Consider the following 10,183-nt stretch of genomic DNA (forward strand, 5'->3'; position numbering starts at 1 on the left):
AGAGAGCCTGATGCGGGACTCGATCCCAGGACCCTGAGATCATGACCTGAGCCGAAGGCAGCGGCTTAACCCACTGAGCCACCCAGGCGCCCTTGGATGAAATTTTTGAGCAGCTGTTTCAACCCCCAACTTTCAACTTCCTAAATTCTTGTTGTGTAAGAAAAAACTATTTCAGTCAATTTGTCATTCCTCACAGCTGTTTCATTCCTCACTGGCACAGCATCTGGGTCTTTATCTTGACTTGAAGGGAGATAGATCTCCTCTTTCACTATTAGGTGAAATGCCAACCGTTGGCTATGACTGCTTGTTTACCATGTTAATGAACTATCTTTATAGACCTGATCTACTAAGACTTAAAAAAAAAATCAGGACTGGATACTGATTTTTACCAAACACCTTCTTGGCATACCTCAAAAATGATTATATGGGTTTCCTACCTTATTATGGAGATATAATTGGATTTATAAAAAGTCTTTTTAATGGGCGCCTGGGCGGCTCAGTTGGTTAAGCAACTGTCTTCAGCTCAGGTCACGATCCCAGAGTCCCGGGATCAAGTCCTACATCGGGCTACCAGCTCCACAGGAAGTCTGCTTCTCCCTCTGGCCTTCTTGCCTCTCATGCTCTCTCTCACTGTTTCTCTCTCTCTAATAGGTAAATAAAATTTTTTTTAAAGGCTTTTAACATTCTATCTTCTCTACTAAAACCCCTTTCTCCAAGAGTGCATTACCATTTGCTACACATGAACTCACTTCTCTAGGGCTTTGGGTGCAACAAGCAGAATTGTTCAAAAGGGAGCCCAAGATTTCTTAGAGATCACAAGTAGGCAGAGAGTTCAGGCAGAGAGAGAGAGGAGGAAGCAGGCTCCCTGCTGAGCAGAGAGCCCGATGCAGGACTCGATCCCGGGACCCTGAGATCATGACCTGAGCTGAAGGCAGAGGATTTAACCCACTGAGCCAGCCACCCAGGCGTCCCCAAGATTTCATTCAGATCTTGCCTAGCAGTGAACAACCTGGGATAGGAATTCCTCCTGCCCTCAGCAGGAAGGGTTGCCCCAAAATTGAGCCCCTCTCAGTGGCTAGGCACCACTGCTAGGATTGTTCTCCTGCTTGCTCAAAAAAGAAAAGAAAAAAAGTGGAGATGGGGTGCCTCCTGGAGAACATGGCATGGTGACTGGGATGGAACCAGGAAAACTCCCAGTTTACAGGGTGTCTGCAAGGAGATGCACCAGATACTATCAATTTGTGGATGATGTTAGGGCTTACTTTTAATCTGAATTCGTTAAAACAATAGATACTTATTTTGTAACTAGGACAATGAGCAATTTCCGCTTTGAACAAGAAAATATAGGGTCCGTAGTTCTTCATGTAGCTCCTCTCCAGAAAGACACTGTTGTTCCTATCCTGACCAAAGCTGTGACGTGACCAACAAAAACAGGAGGGAGAGCCCAGGAGCACCCATTTGGTCCCAGTGGAGCCCAGCCCTCCAACCCTGCGCTGGCAGCAAGCCTTGCTCCTTGCAGGTCTACCAGGGAGGCAGTGCCAGTGGGAGCCCCAGGCAGAGACCACCAGCTAAGACTGAGGGTAGTGGAACAAAAGACAGAGTCCGTCTTCACGCCACAATGGCACCAGAGGTCCAAGAGGCTGTGCTACTCAGAATGGAGGCCATGAAAGGTGACAGGAGACCCCAGGTAGGGTTGTGGTTCAGGTTGCATTTGAGGGGTTGGGAATAGAATTAAGTTTAGGGCTGGGGAGGGAGTTGGGGTTAGAATGAGGGTAGGTTGGGATGCCTGGGTGGCTCAGTCAGTTAAGTGGCTGCCTTCAGCTCAGGTCATGATCCCAGGGCCTGGGAACAAGTCCCACATCAGGCTCCTTGCTCAGAGGGGAGTCTGCCTCTCCATCTGCTTGCCACTCCCCCTTGCTTCTGCTCTCTCTGTCTCTGACAAATAAATAAATCTTTAAAAAAAAAAGAACTAGGGTGGGCTATTTTTCATGCCACAAATATGTTTTAGAACAAGAAAAAGGATGCCTTGCTCATGCCTCCGAGTGCGGGAGACCACTCAAATTGCACCGCCGGGTCCGTAAGTCCCATGGACCCATAATTACTCATTTGAGGACTACAGATGTACAGGCCAATCAGCCCATCTCAGCAGAAGTTAAAGTTAATTCCAAGCCAGTATCACTTAGGCACAAAAGCCAACTGGCACCTTTCCATACTCTAATTGTGTACATTCTTTCAATAAAATTTTGAATTTCCAATTGAGTCAAGTCAGAAATGTCTGTTTCCATTTCAGTTTCCTCGCCTTACAGAATCATTTTGGGGTGGTTATGGGGTGTGCTCTGGGGGTCCTCTCCCCTGCTGCTGGTAGGCTACACCATCCTACAGAGAGTCTAATCAACATCACCAGTATTAGGGTGCGCCCAACAGCAATGATCACCCCATGGCTTTATTGGCCCCGGGGTGAACCTGGGAGCAGAGAAGCCCTTTCGCATGTTTATCTGCAGCTGTAAGAGGACTCATAGTCACTGTGCGTCCATTTGCAATGATCCCCATCAAGTTATGTCAGGGTCCCCAGGACCCGCTCAGGCTTGATGATATGAAAGAAGGATGCACAAGGCTCAAAAGCAGTTGCCATTGATTATCGTGGAAGGATACGGACTCAAATCCGCAAAGGAAAAATGCAGGTGGAGGCAACAGCTAGGAGAAACCAGGCACGCAGTAGCGTTGCGTCGGGGCCATGCTTCTTTCCCAGCAGCCCCGTGACCACTTGGGCAAAGGCTGCCAACCAGGGAAGCGCAGCAAAGCCTTAGCGGCCAAGGGCACACAGCCGCCCACATGACTGACTCCAGCCTCTTGGACTCCAGCTCCTGCCTTCCCCTCCCGCTCCAGAGCAAAAAACACACATTGACAATAAATTGCATTCTTGGCGTAAACTTCTCTGGTCAAACCAGGACACGGAGCCCAAGGCCTCAGGCACACACGAACACTTTGACCCGCAGAATAGTCTAAGGGCTCAGAGGTGATCTGAAGAGAGGCCTTTCTGTGGGATATGCAGGATCTGAGCAACCCAGGCCCACGGGGTCAATGCTTTCCTGCCCAGTATCCTCCAGCCCTGTAGGAAGGCCCAGTGGAAAACACATGGGTCCATTTCTCCTAAGAGTTTGTGCCCTGGAATGCCTTGCCCATTTTCACCTGTGGTGCTAAGAATCGGGATCTCCACACATAGAGCAAAGGCATTTCGACCTCAAAGCGTCACAACGAGCCAACTTCTCTTAAGACTGCGGCCCCTAGCACATCATCTGGGGACTGCTTGTCCTCACAGTGCCCTCTGTATGGTCCCAGGTGGCCCAGGGTATCAGCACCTTATGGGAACGGGAGTCACTGCCCCTTGGGTCACACACCCAATGCTCACAGAGGAAAAGACCTTCCCCTGACCCTTTCTACCAGAGGCAAAACCCTCCCCAACCCAATCCTACATGGAGGGCCCCAAATGTGTCTCAGGTCATAAATCTATAATAAAGACTCTGTGGGAGGAACCCCTGGTGGAGCCACATGCCACCAGCTGCGGTTTGTACTCCATGACCAAGAGCATGAGAAGAAGGATCTAAGAAGGTGCCAGTCGCTCCAGCCTCAACCATCCCGGCCGTGAGGCAAATATTTCAGGGTCACCCACAAAAGCGTTGATGGACTGACCCGTGATCAATAGGCCAGATGTGGATACCGGTGATGTCACACACAACAGGAACATTTGAAAGAAAGCTTGTTCATCACGCAAGGGATTCATGGAGAAGAGGTAGGCAGGCATAAGCCCCTCCCACCAAGGGAGCATGGGACCTTCATATTGGCTGGGGCAGGGGCACTAGGGCAAGTTCCCAAGTGGGGGTGTGGGGGGTGGTCCCAAGGTTTAATGTTCCACAGGGACAGGAGGGAACAGGAGTGCCTTTGTATCAGCGGGCCCTGATGTAGGGCAGAAGGGAAGGTGAGTCTTGACCGCTGTCAGCAGCAAGAGATCAAAAATGGAGTCAGGCTCTATTTCAATTCACTTCTGATGATGATACTGTAATTTTTTAAATGATTTATTTATTTGAGACAGAGTGTGTGAGCAAGGGGTGGGGAGGGACAGAGGGAGAGAGAGAATCCTGAAGGTTCTCAGTTGAACTCAGAGCCCAAAGAGGAGCTCGATCCCAGGACCCCAAGATCATGACCTGGGCTGAAATCAAGAGTCAGCCGCTTAACCCACTGAGGCCACCCAAGCGCCACAAGTGATTTATAGTAAAGAAATAGTCGGTCTTTGTTCCCTGTCCAGGTACAAGGCTCCTAAAGCTGTGTTTCTAGGAATTTCCTAAGAAATGAGGACCATAAAGGTGTCTTATGTTATTGAGGTGATCTAAAGATGAGGGCTGGTTGCCAGGGGAACCAACCATAAGACGACAGGGCTGGAACTTTCCATCCCACCTCACAGCCTTCTGGGAGGGAAGAGAACCTGGAGATTGAGTTCAATCACCAAAGGCCCATGATTTAATCAATCATGCTTAGGTAATAAAACCGTTATAAAAACCTCAAAGAAAGGGATTCAGAGAGCTTCCAGCTGAGGAAGCCATAGAGATTCGGGAGAGAGCAGCACGGTCCCAGAGGGACTGGAGGCCTCTATGCCCTTTCCCCAGACCTCGCCCTGTGCATCTCTTCCATCTAGCTGTCCCCGAGTTATATCCATTATAATAAACCAGTAATCTAGAAAAGAAACTGTTTTCCTGAGTCCTGTAAGACCGCTCCAGCAAATTGACCCAACCCAGGGAAGGGGCTGCAGCAACCTCGATCAGAAGTCCAGGTAATGACCGGATTCATGACTGGCATCTGAGATAAGGGCAGGGGCAAGACTGAGCCCCCGATAGGAACTGAGCCCCTAACCTATGGGATCTGACACTACTTCCAGGGAGAGAGTGTCAGAACCAAGGTCATTGCTTGACAGAGTTGGAAAAAACACTCAGAAGCTTCATGTCTCATCAATGAATGAATATGCCATCTCTCGTTATTGACTGAGGCTGAATTTGTTCAAATATAAAGAGCCATAAGCTTATCCAGAAAGCTGGAGTGAGGATGAAAAGGCCTTGGAAGACTTTGTATATTCCCTCCCCGAGACCAGCAGCAGCAGCCAGGAGAAATGTCGGCGGGTGTTCTTGGCTCAAATATCTGAGTGATGTTATTAAAAATATTTTTTAGGGCGCCTGGGTGGCTCAGAGGGTTAAGCCACTGCCTTCGGCTCAGTCTGATCTCGGGTCCTGGGATCGAGTCCCGCATCAGGCTCTCTGCTCAGCGGGGAGCCTGCATCCCTCTCTCTCTCTTCTGCCTTGCCTTCTCCGTCTACTTGTGATTTCTCTCTGTCAAATAAATAAATAAAATCTTTAAAAATATATATATGTATATATATTTTTAAAGATTTTAAAGATTTATTTGTTTGTTTATTTATTTATTTATTTATTTGACAGAGAGAGATCACAAGCAGGCAGAGAGGCAGGCAGAGAGAGAGAGAGGAGGAAGCAGGCTCCCCGCTGAGCAGAGAGCCCGATGCGGGACTCGATCCCAGGACCCTGAGATCATGACCTGAGCCGAAGGCAGTGGCTTAACCCTCTGAGCCACCCAGGCGCCCCTAAAAAATATATTTTTAAAAAGATTTTATTTATTCATTAGAGAGATGGAGAGTACACAAGCACGGGGAAAGGCAAAGGGAGAGGGAGAAGCAGACCTCCCACTGAGCTGGGACCCTGACGTGGAGCTCCATCCCAGGGCCTGGAGATCATGACCTGAGCCAAAGGCAGATGCTTAACCATCGGAGCCTCTCAGGCACCCCTAAAAATATTTGTTAAAAATGTATTTATTTATTTGAGAGAGAGAGAGAGAGCAGGGGGAGGGGCAGAGGGAGAGAATCTCAAGCAGCCTCCAAGCCAAGCACAGAGCCTGACCCAGAGCGGCCGTGGGGCTCAATCCCACAACCCTGAGATCACGACATAAAATCTTTAATAAAATAAAATAAATTCTATTTTGGGGCGCCTGGGTGGCTCAGTGGGTTAAAGCCTCTGCCTTCAGCTCAGGTCATGATCTCAGGGTCCTGGGATCGAGTCCCGCATCGGGCTCTCTGCTCAGCAGGGAGCCTGCTTCTCCCTTTCTCTCTCTGCCTGCCTCTCTGCCTACTTGTGATCTCTGTCAAATAAATAAAGAAAATATTTTTTTAAAATTCTATTTTTTAAAAAAACTTCACCTGAAGGCCTTTCTAAAGGGCCTGATGACACCATAACCCAATGGAGATCATTGTAAAATGGACCAACATTTATGAATCGGGCTAAAGGGCATCTCGGTTCCCAGGTTAGGCCTGGGCCCTTAAAGTCAACAAGGAAGGAATCCCCGTTGGTGGAAGGAGTGCCCTGCCACTGGTGATACTGCCTGCAAGAGGCAGCCCACAACCATGAGCACATCCTAAGGGAACTGTAGAAGCTACAGGGTATGTCTTAAGTATATCCTAAGACCACACACACACTGTGCAAGGGGACAAGTTTTGCCAGCAGGCTGGGTCCGAGAACCCACAGGGGAACCTTTGGACCAGCCGCCGAGAGGGTCCTGGCTTCACGCAGGATGGAAATCAAATACAAGCCAGCAGGAGAGAAGAGCCAAATTATTGAAGATAAAGAGACGGAGCATCTGGGAGACGAGGGACGGAAAGAAGCACAAGCCTCATCTTTCTTTGGGGTCTGGGACCTTTTTTTTTTTGGCAAATCATGGTCCGAAGCGTGAGTCTTCTCAGGCATCCAGGAACTTGTTAGAACAAACACAAGGGCCCGGGTGTTATTTCTCGGATCTAGGGGGTCTTGGCGACGAGATGTCGAGCACTGGTGGTCTGGAACGCACGGGTGATGGCTTTGTCTGATCATTCTCACCTGGTCCATCCTTAGACGTTATCTTTTCTGGAGAAATCGTGAACGCCTTGTCCCTTACAAGGACATACACTATTTGTATTCTGAGGCCTGTGTCAAGTGCGGTTGCAGGTCCCAGCAAGAATAGAAGCAGGAACTGGGAGCAAAAAGCAGGTTCTTGTGGAGTCCTTCAGTTTCCCTGTCACAGAAGGAAGAACTGAAACAGAGGTCTGTGATTGGATTCCATCCAATTTTCAATATTTAATAAACAATTTTGGATTTAGACCAAGAAAAGAGCACTGCCTGGCTTCTGCACTTGCTTTTTTTTTTTTTTTTTTTAAAGATTTTATTTGTTTATTTGAGAGAGAATGAGCATGAGAGGGGGAAGGTCAGAGGGAGAAGCAGACCCCCTGCTCAGCAGGGAGCCTGATGCAGAGCTCAATCCCAGGACTCCAGGATCATGACCTGAGCTGAATGCAGCCACTCAACCAACTGATCCACCCACGTGCCCAGCACCTGCATTTTATACTGGTAGTAACTTTAACCGCAGCCAAGGTGCCCTGACTGGCTAGCAAATCTCATGACCACCCGCCAAACTAGTAATTTATTATATGGGATCCACTAGACTCACAGAAACGGACGCATCTTGGCCACCCTTCCCAGCGTTTGTGGCCATGACCTTGGCACTTCCCTTGCTTGATCGAATGGGTGCACCCCAGAAACCGGCCCACCCTACTGTTGCAACCATTGATGTGCGTGTCCTCACCCTGTGGGTACTTTGGGGAGGGGATGCCAATTATTGAAACAACCCAGCATATTTCAAGGGGTACATGATTTTACTGGGAGCCCAAGCACTGTTGAGCAGATACTGTGTGTGCATGTGTGCATGTGTGTGCATGTGTGTGTGCACGTGCTTATGCACATGTGCGTTCAGTCAACCTCTATTTTGAAAACATGCAACCAGCCCGATTCGGCCCCTGGACTGCAGCCTGACAAATCCCTCTCTGGACCAAGAGGGAGGTCCAGATGGGAAAGTATGGTGGATGAAATGGACCGATCCCAAAGATGCTGGAGAAGAAATGTTCTCAACACAGATGCCTAGCAGTTATTTCTCAAGGAAGGGTCTCGAAGGCCTCAGAGCTCCTGTTGCTGAGTTGATGACCACTCCTAATGAGGCCCCAAGCAGACTGGGGTCACTGAAGAATGCCCCAAGACTTGGTCTTCTCATCCCATGGCACCAAACCCTCCAACCAAGGAAAGAGTCCATTTCAGAATTTCTATGCCTGCCCCGAAGTACCACACCTGGTACTGGCAACTTTCCAACATAGGTTTCCCCAGTAATCAGATTTCAGGCAAGACGCCAGGATGGGGGTGCCTGGCTGGCTCAGACAGTTAAGCATCCAACTCTCGATCTCTGTGCTCAGGTCTTGATCTCAGAGTCATGAGTTCAGGCCCTGAGCTGGGCTCCACTCAGGGCATGGAGCCTACTTAAAAAAAGAAAAGATCTTTATTTAAAAAACAAACAAAAACACACAAGAAAAAGACCCCAGGAGCTCCAGGCTCTCTCTCTCTCTCTCTCTCTCTCTCTCTCTCTTTTTTTTCAGATTTTTTTCATTTATTTGACAGGCAGAGATCACAAGCAGGCAGAGAGGCAGGCAGAGACAGGAGGAAGCAGGCTCCCCGCTGAGCAGAGAGCCTAACGTGGGGCTCGATCCCAAGACCCTGGGAACATGACCTGAGCCGAAGGCAGAAGCTTTAACCCACTGAGCCACCCAGGTGCCCCCAGGTTCTCTTAAAACAACTTATAAAGACATCTGTTTTTCTCTCCCCAAACCCAAATCTTCAAGGAGTAGGACCCCCATTGTGGCCCCTGAATCAGGCAACCACTCCAGCCTTGTTAAGGACACAGCAAGCCCCTGGGCCCTGGCCACCACAGGAGACAATTGTGCCATACAAACATGGTGGCCTGTTGCTCTGCGCGCACCAAGCAATTTTTTTGGTCTTAACTGCTACTGTTCCTGCAAATCCCACTGAATTTAAAGCCGAAATTCCTTATGTCCTCTAGGACATTATCACACATAAAACGGAAGGTGAACAAGCTACATTATTATTCCAGTGATTCCGGCTTCCTTTCCCCCAGGATTCCCCACTATGGGATGGAAGTTCTAATTGGAATAAAATAGAAAATTTGCCCCTTACTAGTAACCTTACCAGATTGGACCTGAGAATTTGCCTGGGCCCTTAAAATTGCTTAATATGGCCCAATCTTCTTCAAAACAGGGACTTCAAGGATGAGACGCATTACATAAGGTGTATTGAGAGAAAGTCCCGCTCTTTCTCCATTTAACAGCCCAATTTAGTAATAATCTGGGCCCAGGACACCGCATCTCATTGTGGGGGCCCCACCTGGCAACACCACAGCAGCTGCGCTCAGTCAACCTGTTTGGGCTTGTCACTGGGCTGCCACAATCAGCCACTAGGTGGCACCATCGGTCCATTTCCACCTCCACGCCTTAGCAGCCTGGAAGCTGGTCCCAATGGTTGTTCTAAATTCACCTAGGAGTCCACCTGAAAGAACATGGCAACACATGTCCTTGGAATGGCCATTGTTAGGTCTCTTGAATGAATGCCCCAGGCTCACACTTCGCCTCTAAAAATGCATGTCAGACCATTAAAAAAAAAAAGCCACGAGAAGCAACCAAGATGTGCTCCAGTAGGAAAATGGGCAAGTAAACTGCTGTACCTCCGGCAATGGAATATTATTCAGCACTAAATTAAAAAAAAAAAAAAAGAGGAGCTATCAAGCCATGAAAAGACATGGAGGAATCTTAAATGCATATTACTAAGCGAAAGAAGACAACCTGAAAAGATTAACTAACTGTAGGACATTCTGGAAAAGGCAAAACTGTGGAGACAGTTAAAAGACCAGTGGTTGCCAGGGGTTAGAGGGAGGCAGGATGAAGAGCCAGAGCACAGAGGATTTTGAGGGCAGTGAAAAATACTCTATGTGATACTCTAGTGGCGAATATATGTCATTATATTTTTGTCCACAGCCATACAATGTGCAACATCAAGAGGGAGCCCAAGGGGCGCCTGGGGGCTCAGTCGTTAAGTGACTGCCTTCAGCTCAGGTCATGATCCCAGGGCCCCCATCAGGCTCCCTGCTCAGCAGGACCCCGCTTTCCCTCTCCTCCCTGCTTGTGCTATCTCTCGCTATCTCTATCACTATCTCTCTCTCAAATAAATAAATAAAATCTTTAAAAATAAATAAATCTTAAAGA

This window comes from Mustela erminea, chromosome 13, assembly GCF_009829155.1.
Source record: "Mustela erminea isolate mMusErm1 chromosome 13, mMusErm1.Pri, whole genome shotgun sequence".
Lineage (NCBI taxonomy): Eukaryota > Metazoa > Chordata > Mammalia > Carnivora > Mustelidae > Mustela > Mustela erminea.